The 25,472-nt window shown below is 38.9% G+C and overlaps 1 pseudogene; it reads right to left on the bottom strand.

Annotated features, from left to right (window-relative positions):
* Positions 1–5,683: 5,683 nt before the first annotated feature.
* The window catches only part of LOC102409871, a 37,092-nt pseudogene continuing 17,303 nt past the window's right edge, over positions 5,684–25,472 (bottom strand).

Genomic DNA, 25,472 nt, shown 5'->3' with positions numbered 1-25,472 from the left:
CTCCAGTATTCTTGCCTGGGAAATCCATGACAGAGTGGCCTGGTGGGCTATAGTCCATGGGGTTACAAAGAGTTGGACATGACTTAGCAACTAAACAACAAGATATACAACAGTGCTGATTTGATACATTTATATACTTCAATATGATTATTATCATAGTGTTAGCTACAAGCTAACACTCTAATCATGCCACAAAATTATCATTTCTTTTTTGTGTGGAGAATAATTAAGATCCAGACTAACAACGTTTGAAATTTGCAATATAGTATTGTTGACTATGGGCTTTCCTGGTAGCTCAGATGGGAAAGAATTTGCCTGCAATGCGGGAGACCCAAGATTGACCCCTGGTTTGGGAAGATCGCCTGGAGAAGGAAATGGCAACCCACTCCAGCATTCTTGCCAAGAGACTTTCATGGACAGAGGAGCCTGGCAAGCTATAGTCCATGGGATTGCAAAGTGCCAGACACGACTGAGCAACTAACACACACATACATACACAAACACACACACACACATACACACACCTACATTGTTGACTATAATCACAAATTATGCATTACATCTTATCTACTAGTTGCAAATTTGTACCATTAAACTTTTCTCCAATTCCCCGATCTCCCAGCTCCTGATAACCACCATCCTACTTATACCATTTTACACAAGTTTGACTTTTTTTACATTTGACGTCTAACTTATATACAGTATCTGTTATTCTCTGTCTGATTTATCTTACTTAGCACAGTGCTGTCAAGGTATATTCATGTTTTCACAAATAGCACTTCTATTTTTCTCATGACTGAATAATATCCTATTGTTTAAACTTACACTATGTTTTTAACCATTTACTTTCAGATGAGCACTTATGTTGCTTCTTTGTTATTGTAAAAAATAATCATGGGAATGCAAATATCTTTTCATTGTCCTGTTTTCATTCCTTTTGCATGTAAAACAAGAAACAGGATTGCTGGATTATATGCTATTTAAAAAAAATTTTTGTGGAATCTTTATGCTGTTTTCCATAATGACTGCACTGATTCATATTAGCACCAAGTATTGCCTCTACTCCACATATTAATGTCCCTGGTGGCTCAGTGGTAAAGAATCCGCCTGCAATGCAGGAGAGGGAGGCTTGATCCTTAGGTCGAGAAGATCCCGTGGAGAAGGAAATGGCAACCCACTCCAGTATTCTTGCCTGGAAAATTCCAAGGACAGAGGGTCCCGGCAAGATATAGCCCATGGCATCGCAAAAGTGTTGGACAAGACTCAGCAACTAAATAACAACCATAACCACATACTCACCAACACTTATTGCCTCTTGTCTTCTTGATGCTAGCTGTCAATGAAAAATTAACCAATAGTCAATCCAAAGGAGAAATAGAGAATTTTATTTGAACCAGGCTGAGGATTGTAATCCAGGAGACAGCCTTTCAGAAAACCCTGAGGACTGTTCTATTTGTTAGAAGTTGAAGGTACAGTCATATATATATTTTTGAGACAAAGAAATTTATGTCACAAATGACACACTGACATTTTGCATCAAGTTCACCAAAGATACATAGTCCAGTTCTGCACACACCAAGCAGGCAGCAGATCACCATTACCTGTTACAGTTGAGCAGTCTCATCCTTTAGGAGCTCTGATTAATGTTTAACGCAGACACACATTGCACATGAAGGAGGGATCAGTATGGGCAGGGAATATGTCATGCTTAAAGTTTCTTGTCCTGCTTTAAAGTACAAATTTTATTCCATCACAGCCATTCTAAGAGGTGTGAGGAGATTCTTCATTGTAGTTTTGATTTTCCTTTCCATGATGACCAGTAATGTTGAGCAACTGTCCAAAAACTGATGGCCATTTGTATGCCTTCTTTAGGAAAATGTCTATTAGGGTTCTTTGTCTTTTTTAAATTGGGTTACTTGGTATTTTGTTATTGAATTGTAGGGATTACTTATGAATTTTGGATATTAACCCTTTTTCAGATATCTAACTTGGCAGTATTTTCAAATCCATACTATGCAATACTTCATGGCAATAAAAAGGAATAAAATACTGATACAAACAAAAACAGGCATGAATTTCAAGTACAATATACCAAGCAAATGTCAATACAAAAAAAGTATAAATCTGTAATAAACTTATGTGATGTTCTAGGAGAAACAAAGTTAACACCTAGTGAAATACACAGTGGAAGAGGATTGAAGGCTAAGGGACAATTCTGACTGAGGAATGAGCACAAAAGTAATTTCTGGGTGATGGAATTAATCTCCCTGTTGATTGGGTTGCATTTGACCCTGGTATATGAATTTATGCAAATACACTGAATTTTGACCTTGGGATTTGTACTTTTTACCATGTGTAAATTATACCAAAAATAAGGGAACCATAGACAACAACAAGATGAGACAGCACCAGGCAGAACTCACATGGGGTGGCAGTCAGACATGACTTAGAGACCAGATAACAATAACAACAAGGCCCTCTCAGCCCCTTGCCCTCTGGGCTTTTGAATGGAGTGGCAGCTCTCTGAATTGCCTTCACGGTCATTCTTCCATGACCTTGAACAATAGCTTTGCTTCTGTTGAGATGGCTGATCCATAACAATTTCCTTATTAAGCAGTTATTGGTCATCCCCTTATAATATTTTAATTTTGTATGCTTACTTTTTAAAAACATGAACATAAAAAATTGCAAAGAAAAAGTATTCACTTAAAATTTGACCACTTAAAGTTCACCATTGTTACCATTTCAATGAATGTATTTCCAAAAAAAAACATAATTTTCTAATTGCCAGTGATTTATGACATCAAAAGTATCAAACACTAAGTTTACAGATATATTGGTATCTGCTTCTGGATTTCTTTCGATGTCCAGTTGCATATACTATACAGTTCTGACTTTTGCAAATTTATTTGTTTGTTTATTTATTTTAGAATATAAATTTACTTATTTTAATTGGAGGCTAATTACTTTACAATATTGTATTGGTTTTGCCATACATCAACATGAATCCACCACAGGTGTACACATGTTCCCCATCCTGAACCCCCCTCCCACCTCCCTCCCCATACCATCCCTCTGGGTCATCCCAGTGCACCAGCCCTGAGCATCCTGTATCATGCATCGACCCTGGTCTGGTGATTCATTTCACATATGATATTATATATGTTTCAATGCCATTCTTTCAAATCGTCTCACCCTCTCCCTCTCCCACAGAGTCCAAAAGACTGTTCTATACATCTGTGTCTCTTTTGCTGTCTCGTATACAGGGTTATCATTACCATCTTTCTAAATTCCATATATATGAGTTAGTATACTGTATTGGTGTTTTTCTTTCTGGCTTACTTCACTCTGTATAATAGGCTCCAGTTTCATCCACCTCATTAGAACTGATTCAAATGTATTCTTTTTAATGGCTGAGTAATACTCCATTGTGTATATGTACCACTGCTTTCTTATCCATTCATCTGCTGATGGACATCTAGGATGCTTCCATGTCCTGGCTATTATAAACAGTGCTGCGATGAACACTGGGGTACACGTGTCTCTTTCACTTCTGGTTTCCTCAGTGTGTATGCCCAGCAGTCGGATTGCTGGGTCGTATGGCAGTTTTATTCCAGTTTTTTAAGGAATCTCCACACTGTTCTCCATAGTGACTGTACTAGTTTGCCTTCCCACAAACAGTGTAAGAGGGTTCCTTTTTCTCCACACTCTTTCCAGCATTTATTGTTTGTAGACTTTTGGATAGCAGCCATTCTGACTGGCATGTGATGGTACCTCATGGTGGTTTTGATTTGCATTTTCCTGATAATGAGTGATGTTGAGCATCTTTTCATGTGTTTGTTAGCCATCTGTATGTCTTCTTTGGATAAATGTCTGTTAAGTTCTTTGGCCAATTTTTTGATTGGGTCGTTTATTTTTCTGGAATGAGGTGCAGGAGCTGCTTGTATATTTTTGAGATTCATTCTTTGTCAGTTGCTTCATTTGCTATTATTTTCTCCCATTCTGAAGGCTCTCTCTTCACCATCCTTATAGTTTCCTTCGTTGTGCAAAAGCCTTTAAGTTTAATTAGGTCCCATTTGTTTATTTTTGCTTTTATTTCCAATATTCTGGGAGGTGGGTCATAGACCATCCTACTGTGATTTATGTTGGAGAGTGTTTTGCCTATGTTCTCCTCTAGGAGTTTTATAGTTTCTGGTCTTACGTTTAGATCTTTAATCCATTTTGAGTTTATTTTTGTGTATGGTGTTAGAAAGTGTTCGAATTTCATTCTTTTACAAGTGGTTGACCAGTTTTCCCAGCACCACTTGTTAAAGAGATTGTCTTTAATCCATTGTATATTCTTGCTTCCTTTGTCAAAGATAAGGTGTCCATAGGTGTGTGGATTTATCTCTGGGCTTTCTATTTTGTTCCATTGATCTATATTTCTGTCTTTGTGGCAGTACCATACTGTCTTGATGACTGTGGCTTTGTAGTAGAGCCTAAAGTCAGGCAGGTTGATTCCTCCAGTTCCGTTTTTTCTCAAGATTGCTTTGGCTATTCGAGGTTTTTTGTATTTCCATACAAATTGTGAAATTATTTGTTCTAGCTCTGTGAAAAAAACCACTGGGAGCTTGATAGGGATTGCATTGAATCTATAGATTGCTTTGGGTAGCATACTCATTTTCACTATATTGTTTCTTCTGATCCATGAACATGGTATATTTCTCCATCTATTAGTGTCCTCTTTGATTTCTTTCACCAGTGTTTTATAGTTTTTTATATATAGGTCTTTAGTTTCTTTAGGTAGATATATTCCTAAGTATTTTATTCTTTTTGTTGCAATGGTGAATGGAATTGTTTCCTTAATTTCTCTATTTTCTCACTATTAGTGTATAGGACTGCAAGGGATTTCTGTGTGTTGATTTTATATCCTGCAACTTTATTATATTCATTGATTAGCTCTAGTAATTTTCTAGTGGCATCTTTAGAGTTTTCTATGTAAAGGATCATGTCATCTGCAAACAGAGTTTTACTTCTTCTTTTCCAATTTGGATTCCTTTTATTTCTTTTTCTGCTCTGATTGCTGTGGCCAAAACTATGTTGAATAGTAGTGGTGATAGTGGGCACCCTTGTCTTGTTCCTGACTTTAGGGGAAATGCTTTCAATTTTTCACCATTGAGGATAATATTTGCTGTGGGTTTGTCATATATAGTTTATTATGTTGAGGAATGTTCCTTCTATTCCTGCTTTCTGGAGAGTTTTTATCATAAATGGATGTTGAATTTTGTCAAAGGCTTTCTCTGCATCTATTGAGATAATCATATGGCTTTTATTTTTCAATTTGTTAATGTGGTGTATTACATTGATTGATTTGACTTTTGCAAATATATTTAGAGTTCATCATATGGTCCTCCTTACATGAACCTGCCATGGTATTCCTGTTTCTGAATCACATTGTCTATTAATAATTTATTGACAAATTTGAAACTTTTTTGACTCCTTCCCCCCAAAATGGGTCTGTTCATGGAATTATGTATTCTCATTTATTATATGTTTAATTGCCAATTAATGCAATAATTATAAATGAGATGTATTTTTCAAGTGTATTTTCTTGCCATTTTGTAGATATAAAGGAGATATCTACTCCTGGAGATATTTTTTCTTCATATTTTTTTCTTCCTCACCAGCAAGACCATGAAGAGCCTTAAAATTTTGTCACTTTTATGTAAGAATCTTTTTCATTTATTTTTCTTGAGAATTTTTGGCTGAAAAACCAAAGGAGAAACAACAAATTAACCAACCAATCAGAAAATAAGATTAGACATTATGAAAGAGAAAAAATAAAAGTAAGTTTGGATGCCCTCCTTGTACAAGTACAAACTGATCCCTAACCATCAGCTTTTTTCATTGTTGCTATTGAGTCACTAAGTCACAGATTCCTTACCACTGAATCAGGATGACTCAATGGTAAAGAACTCTCCTGCCAATGCAAGAGACACAGATTTGATCCCTGGGTCAGAAAGATCCCCTGGAGAAAGGGCATGGCAGTCCACTCCAATATTCTTGCTGGTAAATTCCATGGACAAAGGAGCCTCATGGGCTACAGCCCATGGGGTCCCAAAAGAATCAGACGTGACTTAGCGACTAAACGACACCAACTGTGCAGGCACATGAAAGCACTTGAAAGTGCTACTCGCACTTGGTCTTTTTGGATTCTCACTTTGTCATTTGGATCTCTGGCCAATGACACCTTTGATAACAGGAGCTGGGTTAAAAATCTAAAGGAATTCCCAACTTGTTATAGGTTCAGTTGTGTACCTTCCAAAGTATATATATTGAAGTCTTAACCATCTACCTCAGAATATGCAATTATCATATTTGAAAATGGGATTGTTGCTGATTAATTAAGATGAGGTCAAACTGGAGTAGAAAGAGCCCCTGATCCAATATGATGATGTTCTTATTAAAAGGGGGGAACTTGAAACATAAAGGGATGCCAGGGGGATGCGATGTGAAGACTGGAGCTATTTTCCACTAGCCAAGGAACTACCAGAATCCAGGAGAGACCTGGAACAGACCCTTCTCTAGAGCCTTCAGAAGATGTAGAGTCCTGCCAACAACTTGAGCTCAGACTTTCAGCCTCCTGAAACTTGACACAGTAAATTTATTTTGCTTAAGTCACTCAGTTTATCAGATTCTACTGTAGAAGCCCTATGAAACTAAGATACAACGTTATAGTTTTAAAATGCCTTTTCCAGTTTCTTATTATCCTCAATCTTTGCATAACTTGTGGCAGCAAAACTGACTGAATCTTACAGCCACATAGAAATAAATAACTTTTTTACTGCCTTTCCACAGAAAGTCCTTAAATTGTGGAAAAGTCCTTAAAATGTGATTTTCCTAACAATGCTCCTTCACCAGTCATCCCATTTCTTTCCCCTCTATCCCAAGCTCTTATGGATCTGAAGATCATGATCCCAATATGAATGTGTGTTTCTCATGAGGACAGGTAGGATATAAAATCATAACAGAGCTAATTACCATCACTTCAGCACTAAAACTACCAATGAGAACAGGGCAGAGGGGATCTCTGCAGTCTAGACTAGAATTCACAATGGATGGAAATGACCTTGCTTCTCATGAAGATAATGGCCTAAGATGGGAGTATCCCAGGCAAGGCTCAGCCTCCCCAGTGATCTGAGGGACTTATGAGGTGTGTTGCCTTTCTCACCCACAGATCCAAAGCACACAGTCCCTCCCAGGGGATGGTAGAAGATTTACTCACTTATTTTCCACATCCTGGATGGTGTCAGGAATGGGCAGATTTTTGGTTTCAGGTAGGAGAAGAATGAGAAGACCAGCAATGATGGGAAAGACTCCATAGATGATCCAGGGCAGGATGGGTAGATACACTACTAGGGTCATCAAGAGGGGAGCCAGAGTTGCCCCACATCTACTAGCTAGCATATCTAATCCTGAAGAGTTTGCCCTGAAGGAATAAATTACATGATGTAGTAATTCACTAAATATCTGCACACAAAATTCATGAGATATAATTCTGCAATGAAACACAATTACTATATTCATGAGCTTGATGATAAACCCTTGTTATTCAGATTTGCTCCCTGGTTTTCTAGCTGTCTTTGTCCAAGTGTATTGATATATTTTCATTATTTTATATGGAATGTTACACATTGGACCTCTAGTAATAAGAGATTCAAAAGATTAATGAGAAGATACATTGAATTACTACTCAGAACAATACACAGAACAAAGTTCGGTTTTTCAATTAACTTTGGCTATAGTTGCTGTACATATATTATTACCATTACAAATGATTAATTTATAACTTAAAGATCTTATTGTGTTCACTCCTGAAATAAGCATCAGTTAGATGGGAAAGTCATACTTTAGATCCTGGCAGAGCATCCATAAACTCTTACCTGAGGAGAGTGGGGATGAGTTCAGTAGAGTGGACAGAAAGAGCAGACACAGAGGCAGCAACACAGCCAATTCCCACACTTGCCAAAGCCACACGCAGGGTCTGCATTTCTGGAGACAGGAAGACCAGCAACACTAAGAAATCTGGGCTAGAGGAAGTGGCATCCACCAAATTTACTCAGGAAGAAAAGAAAACTATGGTTTATTGATAGATTTGAAATATACCATAGAATATATATATATATATATATATATATATATATATATAAACTGAGAGATGTAAAATCATCAATATATGTGGTAAAATTACATAAAACTATCTGGAATAATTGCAACAAATCCATCTGCATATCTGAGATTTGCAAGAAAAGAAAAAGGAAACAGTGTGGCAGAAATTTGCTTTCACTAATTTTGTCTAGTATTTGCAATATCCTTATTGCTGAAGTTAAGACCGTGATATGGACAATTACTGAGTCTAATGTTCAGCTCCAATCTTGAGACGTTTATAATTAAAGTGCAGGTTTTAAAGTGACCAGTCATCCTGGGAATTTGAAGGTTTTGATAATGTGAGATTTTCATTGATAAAGTCAGAAAAGTCCCAGGTAAACCCAAATAAGTCAATCAACCTAGTGTAGATACAGCATTGCCATGGGGTAAGTATGACACCAGAGAGTAACAGGACAGTACTGCTCTATTAGTGAACAGGCTGTGGAGAAGCTAGATCTACATCAATGTTAGACATGAAGAACTTAAAATCGAAGCCTCTAGTTGGGAAAAATTGTTAGAATTAGGGAACAATTGAGAAAATTGAGGGGAATCAGTTTTCTACACAGTATAAAAAGAAATGTAATTATAACTGGATAATATTGGAAAGAACTCCATAGTAAAGAAGTATTATTAATGCATTATTGATGATATTCTGAGGAGCAATAAAAATACCTATCTGTAATGCTGTGTCACATTCCTGCATTGGAGATGCAAATTGCCCACCAAGTTTCTCCTAATTATTACATATCATCATTCTATTAACTTATAAAGTAATCTGATAGGGAATGGACAGGATTTTTCTCAGCTTCAATTCTTGTTTCTACTACACCCTCCTTCCCCACTTGAAAAAGAGGATTTTTTTTTTTTCATTTCCTGGGAGACTTTCTTAAGCAAGAACTGTAGTCATAGTGACTTAAGCTCAGAGTCATATGTAGATACATAGAAATGGGGAAGTAGACCAGTCATCAAAGCTGGTAATGAAGAGCCCAAATAGAGGGAGTGGCCATAGTATGCTCTCACATGGGGTATAATTGCAAGGCCTCATCCCTCTTTACTGGTTATTTAATGTGTGAATGGGAAAACCACAAGTGAATGATTGCTGTCCTAGAGAGACTACCTGGAATAAATGGGACCATTTTCCAGACGTTTCCACTATGTGATGAAAGATAAATATATGTTTGCGCTGCCCCTTACTGACCTTTAGCTCTTTTCTCAAAAACTTACTAGCAGAATTTCTCACCAGTTTGGTTTGGGGGAATACTTAACCTTTCATTAGGACCTCTTTTTACTCCTGGCTTCAGACAAGTATGACCAAACAAACCTTGAAGAATAAGAAAAAGACCCTTCGTTTCCCTAAAGTCCAGTCTTCTCTCACCTTGGGGCACAAATGTGTTGACCAAAATGGAAATTCCCACCAGGAACATGAGAAACATCTGGGTTGGTCGATGGCCCATGTGATTCAGTGGTAAAACTGCAAGACTTCGGACTGAGACAGTGAGACCTCCAAAGATTACCTGGAACAGGAAAATATTGCTCCTAAAGTGCTGTAGATTCATAAAGATGCCATAATAGGGTATTGTGATTGCAAATCTGTAGCGGAAAAAAAAAAAAAAAAGAAGAAAAAAGACATTAGCCATAAGACTTAGAGCAAAGGTACTATAATTGATGATTATATTCACCCAGGCAGCCAATGATCAATATTAAACAATAAAGGCCCTATCTGACTTGTGTAATTCTTCATTTTAAAGTGAAAAGTTGCCATAAAAATTACATGGCTGTATATGAAAACAACACTTTTTCCGACATTCTTTTGTCTGATTTATTAAACACAAATATGACAGTAAGAGGAAACATAACGTGACTCAGTCTCCAAACAGGATAGTATATAATATTTGACAACAGAAGCATTAATAGTAAAACTTAGAAATTAGGGAAATAATTTCTTTTTGAGGGTTGTCTATATGCTGTGTGTCCTTCCCCTCCTCGCCCAATCCCAATACTGCAAAGAATTTCTATTTTCTCAACTAGTGGTTGAAGCTGGAAAATACTGTCTGTGTCCCCTTGACTTGACAGCATAGTGCCCTGGGGATTAACACAGTTCTAGGAAATTTAAAGTTCATTCCTGATTTTTTAAGGCTAAGAAACAGTGTAAGAATACAGGAAAGCAAACATATACCAACAGTAACATCAGAAATGGAATCAAAGGATCTCACTTCAGATTTTATCCAGAAAACATTTAAAGGAAATAAGCCCACTTTAATGATCTACTATACCTATAGAGAGCTAGATTTAGTACAACTAGACTTAGACACTAAAATAGAAGAAACATCACAGATCACAGTATTCCAAGAAAGGTGTCTGATGACTGTCATCTTTACTTTTTCCTTCCACTCTGATTGTCTAGGATTCAGAAACACAAGTCTATGTCCTAGTGAATATGGAAAAGTTGAAAATGCTTGTGCTGTGAACTTAGTCACTTAGTCGTGTCAGATTCTGTGCAACCCAATGGACTGTAGCCCATCAGGCTCCTCTGTCCTGGGGATTCTCCATGCAAGAATACTGGAGAGGGTTGCCATGCCCTCCTCCAGGGGATCTTCCCAACCCAGGTCTCCCACACTGCAGGTGGATTCTTTACTGTCTGAGCCACCAGGGAAGCCCCTCAAAAAAAGGAGGCACTAATTTCCATGTGAGTATTATTAGGTGTCTTTTCCTCATCTTCTATCTCCCAATCAGTGCCTCCCCCTCATTCTTCATTATGAAAAAGCATAATAAAGTTAAATGCATAAATGGTCTACTAGGTTATGCCTGGGAAGAGATCAATTATGCAATGCAATAGTCACTTACTTAAGCTTGTCAGTGGGTCTATGTTGTCCTGTATGTTTTTCGTGCATGAGCATTCAGTATTCAAAAATTAAGAATTATATTTAAAATTTCTCTTGACTCTACCAAAGTAAGTACTTATATCCCCTCAAAAGACAATGACCAAGATTTTCTTACAGAAGCCCTTGTGCTAATACACAAATAAAATGTATCCAAATTGGAAACCAATAAAAGTCCACCAACATTGAAGTACATAATGGGGAGGGAGGAGGAAGGGGGGTTCAGGATGGGGAACACGTGTATACCTGTGGCAGATTCATGTTGATGTATGGCAAAACCAATACAATAGTGTAAAGTAATTAACCTCCAATCAAAATAAATAAATTTATATTAAAAAATAATAAAAAGGTATAATTTGGAAAAAAAAAAAAAGAAAGAAATTGTAGTGTATCCATCTAATGAAAACTGAAGCACTAGGGAGGAAAACCACCTAATGTTACGTGCAGCAGAATGGGTGAATCTTCAGGAACGAGCATGAGAAAAGGGGGCCTGTCACAGAATCCTCTTATCATTTACATTAGGTGAAGGTCAGGATCAGGCAAGACTCTTCTGCAGTGAAAGAGATGAGAGCTTCTGGACAGGCCAGGGCAGTGAGAAGAGAACAAGAATGAGGCAGTGGTGGAGGTAGTGGTGCTTATTATTGTACAGGATATGTGAGGGGAATCCTGGGGTATCAGGATTTTCCTGCTTTGATCTGGAGGTTGCTACATTTTTACATGTTGAAATATTTATTAATCTGTATATATTCATAATATCTTCATGTATCAATTGGCAAAAATTGCTTCAATTAAAATTTAAAGAAAAAATAAACCCCCAAATCCACACTGTGACAGAAATTCCCAACATAAACCTTCACTGAAGAGACTGACACAGTGATATAACCAACTCTACTTCATATACTAATTTCTGTGGCAGTATTATTTGGTGTGTTTCCCTCATCTTTTATCTTCAAATCAGTGCCTCCCTCTCACAACACTGTTGTAATTAATGAAATAGTTTCATGTACACTCTCTTTTATTTTTATTTTATTTTATTTATTTTTTAATTATTATTTTTTTTACTTTACAATATTGTATTGGTTTGCCATACATCAACATGCATCCACCATGGGTGTACATGTGTTCCCCATCCTGAACCCCCCCTCCCACCTCCCTCCCTGTACCATCCCTCTGGGTCATCCCAGTGCACCAGCCCCAAGCTTCCTGTATCCTGCATTGAACCTGGACTGGCGATTCGTTTCTTATATGATATTATACATGTTTTAATGCCATTCTCCCAAATCATCCCCCCCGCCCACAGAGTCCAAAAGACTGTTCTATACATCTGTGTCTCTTTTGCTGTCTCGAATACAAGGTTGTCGTTACCATCTTTCTAAATTCCATATATATGTGTTAGTATACTGTATTGGTGTTTTTCTTTCTGGCTTACTTCACTCTGTATAATAGGCTCCAGTTTCATCCACCTCATTAGAACTATTCAAATGTATTCTTTTTAATGGCTGAGTAATACTCCATTGTGTATATGTACCACCGCTTTCTTATCCATTCATCTGCTGATGGGCATCTAGGATGCTTCCATGTCCTGGCTATTATAAACAGTGCTGCAGTGAACATTGGGATACACGTGTCTCTTTCAGTTCTGGTTTCCTCGGTGTGTATGCCCAGCAGTGGGATTGCTGGGTCGTATGAGAGTTCTATTTCCAGTTTTTTTTAAGGAGTCTCCACACTGTTCTCCATAGTGGCTGTACTAGTTTGCATTCCCACCAACAGTGTAAGAGGGTTCCATTTTCTCCACATCCTCTCCAGCATTTATTGCTTGTAGACTTTTGGATCACAGCCATTCTGACTGGCATGAAATGGTACCTCATTGTGGTTTTGATTTGCATTTCTCTGATAATGGGTGATGTTGAGCATCTTTTCATGTGTTTGTTATCCATCTGTATGTCTTCTTTGGAGAAATGTCTATTTAGTTCTTTGGCCCATTTTTTGATTGGTTCATTTATTTTTCTGGAATTGAGCAGCAGGAGTTGCTTGTATATTTTTGAGATTAGTTGTTTGTCAGTTGCTTCATTTGCTATTATTTTCTCCCATTCTGAAGGCTGTCTTTCACCTTGCTTATAGTTTCTGTTTTCTCCAGTAGTCCTGTATGGATGTGAGAGAAGGATCATAAAGAAGACTTAGTGCCAAAGAAATGACGCTTTCAAACTGTGGTGCTGGAGAAGACTTTTGAGAGTTCCTTGTACAGCAAGGAGATCAAATCAGTCGATAATAAAGAAAATCAGTCCCAAATATTCATTGGAAGGACTAATGCTGAAGCTGAAGCTCCAATATTTTGGCCAGCTGATGTGAAGAGCCAGCTTGTTTGAAAAGACTCCAATGTTGGAAAAGATTGAAAGCAAAAGGACAGGGGGCTTCAGAAGATGAGATGGTTAGATAACATCACCAACTCAGTGAACATGAGTTTAAGCAAACTCCAGGAGATAGTGGAGGACAGAAGAACCTGGCATGCTATAGTCCCTGGGGTCACAAAGAGTTGGACATGACTTAGCAACTGAACAATAGCAACAACCACATGCATTCTGTGAAGCCCACCTCAAAAAGGAGAGAAGACAGATCCTTTTACGCAGATTTGGGTGTGCGGAACAAGTCAAACAGAGTAGGTTTGGTCTGTGCTGCCTCCAGCTCCTCCTGCATGGTCGCTTTCAAGCCGTTCAACAACAACAAACACATATCACTTGCTGATATAGTGCCAGGTATTGTGATGAACACTGGCACCCAATAGGATAGGAGAGATACCTTCCCTTTCTTTGTAGTACAACAGATTACGCATGCAATCACATGTGTGAACATGATATGAAGGAGGATGTAGGGAGTTAAGGGAGACTCCAGGAAATTACACAGCAACAATGATTTTTTTTTTTAATGAGGCCATGGTGGAGGGAAGTGGGCAGGGCATCCATGAGAGCACATAGGCTGCAGGTTCAAATCAGCAGATGAACTAAAGGAAGAAGTCCTTGTATAGTGTTCAAAGCTCCTTTTGTAAGAAATGGGCATGAAAGACCAGGAAACTGAGCTTGCATTCTCAACTAGATGGCCTTGTTAGAAAAGCAGTTTGTCTCTCTCAATAAGGAGGAGGCAGGTACTAGTTCATGACTTCCCTCCAACCCAATAACCACCTTCCCTTTCCGGCTTACCTCCATACTCAAGATTTCTTCAGCATTCTTTATTCCATTTCTGTGTGCAACTTTTTAAAGTTCCTTTAAGCCCTCATCTGGTTTATTGGTGACAATCAGCCACCGTGAAGATTCCACCTGCCACCTGATGAAAGAAGAGCAGACAGGTATAGTCAACGCTTCTTTGCTTATTTGCTATATGGTTATTGACAACATGTTTTATGCCTTCCACCTACTATCCACTACATCAACTAGACATTCATGTTGTGTTAAACTAATTCTAGGAAAATATGAGAGTGATAACTCCATGCTGGGATGACAGACTTGGAGACAAATTGCCTTTATGCTTATTCAGCAGAAATTTTTCCTAGAAGTTTATGAAGGTTAAACTGGAGAATGCCTCACATACATAATTCCCTCTCAAAGCTTGACAGGAGATCTAGCAATTTTGTGCACATAATATATATTCTTTTCAAAAAGTGCCCCAGGCTTCCCTGGTATCTCAGTGGTAAACAATCCATCTGCCAACGCAGAAGACCTAGGTTTAATCCCTGTTCTGGGAAGATCCTATATTCCGGGGAGCAACTAAGCCCATGCACCAAAGCTATTGAGCCTGTGCTCTAGACCCCAGAAACCACAGCTACTGAGCCCATGTGCCACAACTACTGAAGTCTGTGTGCTTCAGGTCTCCTGCTCCACAACAAGAAAAACCACCCCAGTAAGAACCCATGCCCTACAATGAAGAGTAGCCACTGCTGGCTGCAACTAGAGAAAAGCCCATGTAGCAACGAAGACCCAGCATAGCAAAAATAAACAAATGAATAAAAACTTTTTGAAAAAAAGAAGCCCCAGTTATGTATGGTTCAGTTCAGTTCAGTCGCTCAGTCATGTCCGACTCTTTGAGACCCCATGAATCACAGCATGCCAGGCCTCCCTGTCCATCACCAACTCCCAGAGTTCACTCAGACTCATGTCCATAGAGTCAGTGATGCCATCCAGCCATCTCATCCTCTGTCGTCCCCTTCTCCTCCTGCCCCCAATCCCTCCCAGCATCACAGTCTTTTCCAATGAGTCAACTCTTTGCATGAGGTGGCCAAAGTACTGGAGTTTCAGCTTTAGCATCATCCCTTCCAAAGAAATCCCAGGGCTGATCTCCTTCAGAATGGACTGGTTGGATCTCCTTGCAGTCCAAAGGACTCTCAAGAGTCTTCTCCAACACCGCAGTTCAAAAGCATCTATTCTTTGGCTCTCAGCCTTCTTCACAGTCCAACTCTCACATCCATACATGACCACAGGAAAAACCATAGCCTTGACTAGATGGACCTTTGTTGGCAAAGTAATGTCTCTGCTTTTGAATATGCTATCTAGGTTGGTCATAACTTTCCTTCCAAGGAGTAAGCGTCTTTTAATTTCATGGCTGCAGTCACCATCTGCAGTGATTTTGGAGCCCCCCAAAATGAAGTCTGACACTGTTTCCACTGTTTCCCCATCTATTTCCCATGAAGTGATGGGACCGGATGCCATGATCTTCGTTTTCTGAATGTTGAGCTTTAAGCCAACTTTTTCACTCTCCACTTTCACCTTCATCAAGAGGCTTTTGAGTTCCTCTTCACTTTCTGCCATACAGGTGGTGTCATCTGCATATCTGAGGTTATTGATATTTCTCCTGGCAATCTTGATTCCAGCTTGTGCTTCCTCCAGTCCAGCATTTCTCATGATGTACTCTGCATACAAGTTAAATAAGCAGGGTGACAATATACAGCCTTGACGTACTCCTTTTCCTATTTGGAACCAGTCTGTTGTCCCATGTCCAGTTCTAACTGTTGCTTCCTGATCTGCATACGAATTTCTCAAGAGGCAGATCAGGTGGTCTGGTAGAGGTCAACAAATATTTTTAAACACATGTACACCCATGGCTGATTCATGTGACTGTCTGGCAAAAACCATGACAATATTGTAAAGTAATTAGCTTCCAATTAAAATAAATAAATAAAATAACTAACCCCCCCAAAAAAAGTAAATACATACTCCTGCCACTACCAACAATGTTAATATCTAACTACACATGTGAGTCACGTATTACATGTGCCTCAATTCTCTCATCAGTAAAATGGGAACAAGAAGCCTAGCTTCCTTTTATGGTTTTTAAGAGGATAGAATGACTGAGCATGTGATTCAGACATGGATTACATTGTCCTCTCTCTATGAACTCATCTCACTGTTAAATCTATAGTCATCTTTCTGTGATCTATTAAATCCGATTCATCCTAGAATGGTTTTAAGTGTAGGAATGAATTTATTTATTTAAAAACTGTTTGTTGGGGCTTTCCAAGATGGTAGGGGAGTGGATGGACATGAAGTGCATCTCTCTCCAAGGATGCATCAGGAATACCTCTGCAGATGCAAAAGTTCTCACAGAACACTGGCTGAACACTACTAGCAGGAGACTTCAATCACCAGAAAGGACCATATGGAGCCACACATAACTGGCTAAGATGAAAGAAAGAAGGGAGAAGAAGGAGGAGAGCAAGCAGGACCAGACCTACACCTCAGGGTGGGGTAGCTGAAGGAAAAGAGAGATTCCCACATCCAGGGAAATCAATTGGGACAGAAGGGAAGAATTTGAGGCTGTCAGTTATGAACCAGCTGATCTGTGACAGTCTGGATAGAGTTAGAACCATACAGACAATCTGTGCCACAGTCCTAGATACCCTAGACTCGAAGCCACATCCATGGGTATGCAGTGGGTCTGGGAGCTGGAGCCTGGGGATTGGAGAGCAAACCCAGGCGAAGACTGCCATTGGCTGGGGGAGACATCTTAAGGGAATAGGAGGAGAAAATCCACAACAGGGAATGCCTTTGGAGGAAAATTGGACTGCCATGGAAGCAGAGCACTACTGCTGAGTCACATGCAGGGAGTAGAGTCACCACTGAAGCTTCTCTCGCCCTACAAACCAGCCTGGGCTACCTAGCAATAGAGAAGAACCAGCCATGGCTGCCCCTTGCCTGACTGTCTCTGGAGGTTAGGAAAAGCAACCAATAGAGCCTTATCTCTTGCATCCATGGCCACTGGCTTCCCTGTATGCTGGGCACCACCAGCCTTTCTCAACTCAAGCAGCTATGCTACCTCCATGCCTGGTCCCCACTGCAGCAGACCCAAGTCCTCCAGGGCAGCCTTAGGAACAGACTCCTGTGAGTGGCCCACATGCAGAGTTGGCGATAAAACCACAAGTGAGCAACAGGGGCCTGGCAATTAAGTAAGAGGATCAAAAACCTTTTCATCAGCTGTTCAAGCTGCAGATTAAATACTCAACATCAACTAAAGACTCTGCATCTATGGAATATATGAGAGTATAACGAGTGCTCCCACAAAAGAAAATGCTCTAGCTCTGGCAGCTGTGGATATTGATGGCAAGCACACATGGGAGGAGGGCCAAATTAGAGTCTCAGCTGTCCTCACAGGGTCCACAGCAGGTCTAGAGATTAGCCCTCCCCAGCATTTGTGGGGTCTCTTGGGAAAGCAGTGGAGGGAAATGATTCAAGGTGGGGCAAAGGACACCAATGGCTGAGACCCTAGGAAAACTTTTATTATTGTTTTTGTGTTTTGATTTGTGCCATTATCACTGGGTTGGGAAGATCTCCTGGAGAAGGAAATGGCAACCCACTCCGGTATTCTTGCCTGGAAAATCCCATGTACAGAGGAGCCTGGAGGTCTGTTGAGGTCCATGGGGTCACAAAGAGTCGGACACAACTGAGTGACTTCACTTTCACTTTGGCTATTTTTGAAATTTCTTTATTCTCTGCTGTTGTGGTTGCTGTTTTTTTTTTAATTTAAATTTATTTATTTTAATTGGAGGCTAATTATTTTACAATATCGTATTGGTTTTGTCATACATCAACATGAATCCTATTATTATTATTATTTCTATTTAGTTTTGTTGGATTCTTTTTTAACCATACTTTTAATTTTTTAAATCTATCTCTACTTTTACTTTGGTTTTCTGTTCTGTTTTTGGGGGGAGGGGGTTGATTCTTTTTGTTTTGTGGGGATTTCTTTTATTTAAATATAGATATACATCTTTTATATACTTCTGTATTAACTTTGCTTTTCTGTTGTTCCTTTTTTTTATCATTTTTCCATTTGTTTTGTTTTCTTTGTTTTATTCCTCAGTTGGCACTGTGCTTTGGTTTTATTTTCTGTTTTGTATTTTTGTTAGTTTTGTTTTTAATTGGTTGATTTCATTTTGGGTTTCCTTTGATTGTCTGGTTGCTGTCTTCTACTTTGCCCTCTTGATTTTGTTTTGGTTTCTTGTGTGTGTGTGTGTGTGTGTGTGTGCATGCGTGTGCACACACACACATGCATACACATGCTTATATTTCCTTCGCTCTTCTGTTTTTTTAGATTTTGCTTTAACATTTGTCTGGGTTTCTTTTTTATCCCTTTTATTACCATGATGAATGGCTTGTGGGGTATTGATTCCATGACTGGAAGTCTGGCCTGAGCCTCTAGGGTCGAAGCACTGAGTCCAGGACACTGAACAGAGGATTCCTGGCCCCAGGGACTATTGATCAGTGAGAGCTCCCATAAAGGCCTCTGTCCAAATCCAAGACCTAGTTCCACCCAATTGCCTGTAGCACCTAGAGCTGCACACCTCATGCCAAACAATAAGCAAGATAGGAACACAAACCAAATCATCAGCAGACAAACTACCTAAAGTCATACTAAGCCCACAGACACCCCAAAACACATCACTTTACACAACCCTCCCATCAGAGTGAAAAGATTCAGCTCTACCCATCAGAATGCAGACACTTGCCCCTCTCTACACAAGCCACTAGACCAGCCTCACCCACTTGGGGAAAAGACCAAAAGCAAAAATTATAACCCTGCAGCTTGGGGAAAGGAAAACTTAAACACATAAAATTAGACAAAATTAAAAAGACAGAGAAATATTGTGCAGATGAAGGAGAAGGTAAAAACCCACAAGACCAAATAAACAAACAGAAAATAGAAAATTTACAAGAAGAAGAATTCAGAGTAAGCCTAAGAATACTGGAGTGGGTAGCCTGTCCCTTCTCCAGGGGAACTTCCCAACCCAGGAATTGAACCAAGGTCTCCTGCATTGCAGGCAGATTCTTTACCAGCTAAGCTACCAGGGAAGCCCAATGATAGTAAAGATGATACAAAATCTCAGAAATGGAATGGAGCAAACACAAGAAATGCTTAGTAAGGACCTAGAAGAAATAAAGAATAATAATATAAAAAATGATGAACAACACAAAAACTGAATTTAAAATACTCTAGAAGGAATCAACAGCAGAATAACTGAATCAGAAGAATGAATAAATGAGCTGGAAGATAGATTGCTGGAAATTACTGAAGCACACTAGAATAAAAAAGAGAGTTAAAATAATTGAGGACAGTCTCAGACACCTCTGAGACAATATTAAATGCACACATTCAAATTATAGGGATCCCAAGGGAAAAAAGAGGGAGAGAAAGAGAGAGAGAGAGAGACAGAAAGGGGTAAGAAAATATTTGAAGAGATTATAGTTGAAAACTACTCTAACAGGAGAAAGGAAATAGCCAATCAAGTCCAAGAAGCACAGAGAGTTTGATACAGCATACACTCAGTGGAGAAACATGACAGACACATATTAATCAAATTTTTTAAAAAATTAACACAAAGAAAAATATTAAAAGCAGCAAGGGTAAAGCAACAAATACTATACAAAGGAATCCCCATAAGTTTAAATCTGATCTTTCTGCAGAAACTCTGCAGGCCAGAAGATAGTGGCAGAATATAATTAAAGTAATGAAAGGAAGAAAACTACAACCAAAAATACTCTACCCAGCAAGGATCTCATTCAAATTCAATGGAGAAATAAAAAATTTTACAGACAAGCGAAGGTTAAGAGAATTCAGCAACATCAAACCAGCTTTACAACATATGATAAAGGAAATCCTCTAGGCAGGAAATATAAGAGAAGGAAAAGACCTACAAAAACATACCCAAAACAATTAAGAAAATGGTAATAAGAACATAAATATTAATAATTACCTTAAATGTACATAGATTAAAAGCTCCAACCAAAAAATACAGATTGACTGAATGAATAAAAAAATAAGACCCATATATAAGCTGTCTACAAGAGACCCACTTTAGACCTAGGGACATGTATAGACTGAAAGTAAGGGGATCAACATAGACTTTAGAATAAGAACTGTTATAAGAGGCAAGGAAGGACAGTACGTAATGACCAAGGGATAAATACAAGAAGATATAAGAATTGTGAATATTTATGCACCCTACAAAGGAGCACCTCAATATATAAAGTAAATGCTAACAGCCATAAAAGGGGAAATCAACAGTAACACAATAACAGTGGGGATTTTGACACCCTACTTACACCAATGAACAAATTATACAGAAAGAAAATTTATAAGGAAATTCAAGCCTTAGGTGACACATGAGAACAGATGGACTTAATCGATATTTACATGACATTCCATCCCAAATCAGCAGAATACACTTTCTTCTCAACTGCACATGACTCTCCAGGATAGATCAGATCTTGGGGCACAAATCAAACCTCCATAAATTTAAGAATATTGAAATCATATTGAGCATCTTTTCTGACCACAATGCTGAGATTAGACATCAATTACAGGGAAAAACTAAAAAACTCAAACACACAGAGACTAAGCAATACACTTCTAACCAACAAAAAGATCACTATAGGAACCAAAGAGAAAATAAAAAATACCTAGAAACAAATGACAACAAAAACACACTGACCCAAGACCTATTGGGTGGTTTTGTTCAGTTGCTCAGTCATGTCTGACTGTCTGCGACCCCATGGACTGTAGCTTGCCAGGCTTCCCTGTCCTTCACTGTCTCCTGGATCTTGCTCAAACTCATGTCCATTGAGTCAGTGATGCCATCCAACCATCTCATCCTCTGTCCTCTGCTTTCAATCTTTCCCAGCATCAGGGCCTTTTCTAATGAGTCAGCTCTTTGCATCAGGTTGCCAAAGTATTAGAGCTTCAGCTTCAGCATCAGTCCTTCAATGAATATTCAGGACTGATTTCCTTTAGGATTGACTGACTTGATCTCCTTGCAGTCCAAGGGACTCTCAAGAGTCTTCTCCAGCACCACAATGTAAAGGCATCAATTCCTTGGTGCTCAGCCTTTTATGGTCCAACTCTCACACCCATAAGTTACTGCTGGAAAAACCATAGCTTTGACCAGATGGACCTTTGCTGGCAAAGTACTGTCTCTGCTTTTTAATACACTGTCCATCACCTGTCCATCACCATCTCCCGGAGTTCACTCAAACTCACGTCCATTGAGTCGGTGATGCCATCCAGCCATCTCATCCTCTGTCGTCCCCTTCTCCTCCTGCCCCCAATCCCTCCCAGCATCAGAGTCTTTTCCAGTGAGTCAACTCTTCGCATGAGGTGGCCAAAGTATTGGAGCTTCAGCTTTAGCATCATTCCTTCCAAAGAAATCCCAGGGCTGATCTCCTTCAGAATGGACTGGTTGGATCTCCTTGCAGTCCAAGGGACTCTCAAGAGTCTTCTCCAACACCACAGTTCAAAAGCATCAGTTCTTCAGCACTCACCTTTCTTCACAGTCCAACTCTCACATCCATACATGACCACTGGAAAAACCATAGCCTTGACTAGGTGGACCTTTGTTGGCAAAGTAATGTCTCTGCTTTTCAATATGCTATCTAGGTTGGTCATAACTTTTCTTCCAAGGAGTAAGCGTCTTTTAATTTCATGGCTGCAGTCACCATCTGCAGTGATTTTGGAGCCCCCAAAAATGAAGTCTGACACTGTTTACACTGTTTCCCCATCTATTTCCCATGAAGTGATGGGACCGCATGCCATGATCTTCATTTTCTGAATGTTGAGCTTTAAGCCAACTTTTTCACTCTCCTCTGTCTAGTAATTCTCAAATTATAGTAAGCAGACATTTCATAAGGCAAGCTTGTTAAAAATGCAGATTTCTAGGCTCATCACTCTTAATCTAACTTGTCAGCTATAGTGTAGGCCCTAAGAATGTTGAGTTTTAAACCAGCTTTTACCTCTCCTTTTTCAAGAGGTTCTTTAGTACCTCTTCACTTTCTGCCATTAGAGTGGTGTCTTCTGAATATCTGAGGTACTTGATATTTCTCCTGGCAATCTTGATTCTAGCTTGAGCTTCATCAAACCCAGCACTTTGGATGATGTCCTCTGCATAAAAGTAAAATAAGCAGGGTGACAATATATAGTCTTGATGTACTTCACAATTTGGAGCCAGTCTGGTCTGGTTCTAACTGTTGCTTCTTGACCTGCAAACAGGTTTCTCAGGAGGTAGGTAAGGTGGTCTGGTATTCCCATTTCTTTAAGTATTTTTCACAGTATATTATGATCCACACAGTCAAAGGGTTTAGCCTTTGAAGTCAATGAAGCGGAAGTAGATGCTTTTCTGGAATTATATTGCTTTTTCTATGATCCAATGGATATTGGCAATTTAATCTCTGGTTCCTCTGCCTTTTCTAAATACAACTTGAACATCTGGAAGTTCTTGGTTCACGTACTGCTGCAGCCTAACTTGGAGAATTTTGAGCATTACTTTGCTACCATGTGAGATGAGTGCAATTGTGCAGTAGTTTGAACATTCTTTGGCATTGCCTTTCTTTGGGATTGGAATGAAAACTGACCTTTTCCAGTCCTGTGGCCACTGCAGAGTTTTCAAAATTTGCTGGCATACTGAGTGCAGCACTTTCACAGCATCATCTTTTAGGATTTGAAACAGCTCAACTGGAATTCCATCACCTCCACTAACTTTGTTTATAGTCATGTATTGTAAGGCCTGCTTGACTTTGGACTCCAGGATGTCTGGCTGGACAGACACTCATTCCAGGATGTGAGCAAACACATCATGGTTATCTGGATCAATAAGATCTTTTTTGTACAGTTCTTCTATGTATTCTTGTCATCTCTTTTTAATATCTTCTTCTTTTTTTAGGTCCATACTCTTTCTGTCCTTTTTTGTGCTCATCTTTGCATGAAATGGTCCCCTGGTGTCTCTAATTTTCTTGAAGTGTCTCTAGTTTTTCCCATTCTATTGTTTTCCTCTATTTCTTTGCATTGATCATTTAGAAAGGCTTTCTTAATTCTCCTTGCTATTCTTTGGTACTCTGCATTCAGATGGATATATCTTTCCTTTTCTCCTTTGCTTTTGCATCTCTTTTTTCTCAGCTATTTGTAAGGCCTCCTCAGATAACCATTTTGCACTATTGCATTTCTTTTTCTTGGGGATGGTTTTGATCAGTGCCTCCCTACAATGTTACGAACCTCTGTCCATAGATCTTCTGGAACTCTGTCTATCAGATCTAATCCCTGTAATCTATTTGTCACTTCCACTGTATAATTGTAAACGATTTGATTTAGGTCATACCTAAATGGCCTAGGGGTTTTCCCTACTTTCTTCTATTTAAATCTGAATTTTGCAATAAGGAGTTCATGATCTGAGCCACAGTCAGCTCCCAGTCTTGTTTTTGCTGACTTTATAGAGCTTCTCCATCTTTGCCTACAAAGAATATAATCAATCTGATTTTGGTATTAACCATTGTGATGTCCATATGTAAAGTCATCTCTTGTGTTGTTGGAAGAGGGTGTTTGCTGTGACCAGTTCATTCTCTTGGCCAAACTTTGTTAGCCTTTGCTCTGCTTCATTTTGTACTCCAAGGCCAAACTTGCATGTTATTCCAGGTATCTCTTGACTTCCTATTTTTGCATTCTAGTCCCATATGATGAAAAGGACATCTTTTTTGGTGTTAGTTCTAGAAGGTCTTGTAGATCTTCATAGAATTATTCAACCTCAGCTTCTTCAGCCTTAGTGGTTGAGACATAGACTTGGATTACTGTGATATTAAATGGTTTGCCTTGGAAATGAACAGAGATCATTCTGTCATTTTTGAAATTGCACCCAAGTACTGCATTTTGGACTCTTTTGTTGACTATGAGGGTTACTCCATTTTTTCTAAGAGATTCTTGCCCACAGTAGTAGATATAGTGGTCATCTGAGTTAAATTCGCTCATTCTGGTCCATTTTGGTTCACTGATTCCTATAATTTTGATGTTCACTCTTGCCATCTCTTGTTTGACCACTTCCAATTTACCTTGATTCATGGACCTAACATTCCAGGTTCCTATGCAATATTGTACTTTATAGCATTGGACTTTACTTTCACCACCAGACACATCCACAGCTAGGCATTGTTTCCACTTTGGATCAATCTCTTCATTCTTTCTGGAGCTATTTCTCCACTCTTCTCCAACAGCATATTTGTTCGCCTTCTGAGTTGCGGAGTTCAACTTTCAATGTCATATCTTTTTGCCTTTTCATACTGTTCATGGGGTTCTCAAGGCAAGAATGCTGAAGTACTTTGCCATTCCCTTCTCAGTGGACCACATTTTGTCAGAACTCTCCACCATGACTTGCCCATCTTACGTGATCCTACATGGCATGACTCATAGTTTCATTGAGTTAGACAAGGCTGTGATCCATGTGATCAATTTTGGTTAGTTTTCTGACACTGTGGTTTTCATTTTGTCTGTGCTCTGATGGACGAGTATAAGAGGCTTCCTGATGGGAGGGACTGGCTGTGGGGAAATCTGGGTCTTGCATTCAAAACCGATAGAATGCAGCAAAAGCAGTTGTGAGAGTAAAGTTTATAGCAGTACAATTCTACTTCAAGAAACAAGAAAAATCTCAAATAAAGAACCTAAACTTACACCTAAAGCAATTAGAAAAAGAAGAATAAAAAGGGGGCAAAGTTAGTAGAAGGAAAGAAATCATAAAAATCAGAGCATAAATAAATGAAGAAAATAATAGTGATGATCAATAAAACTAAAAGCTGCGTTAGTATACTGTATTGGTGTTTTTCTTTTTGGCTCACTTCACTCGGTATAATAGGCTCCAGTTTCATGTTGATGTATGGCAAAACGAATACAATATTATACAGTAATTAACCTCCAATTAAAATAAATAAATTTATATATTTTTTTAAAAGCTACTTTTTGAGAAAAATGGATAAACCATTATCCAGACTCATCAAGAAAACAGGAAGAAGACTAAAATCAATAAAACTAGAAATGAAAAAGGAGAAGTTACAAGAGATACCACAAATATACAAAGGATCAAAAGAGACTACTATGAGCAACTATATGCCAATA

This window comes from Bubalus bubalis, chromosome 5 (genome assembly GCF_019923935.1).
Source record: "Bubalus bubalis isolate 160015118507 breed Murrah chromosome 5, NDDB_SH_1, whole genome shotgun sequence".
NCBI classification, from domain to species: domain Eukaryota; kingdom Metazoa; phylum Chordata; class Mammalia; order Artiodactyla; family Bovidae; genus Bubalus; species Bubalus bubalis.
The sequence above is the reverse complement of the archived record's forward strand: the minus strand, read 5'-3'. Positions and strand labels throughout refer to the sequence as shown.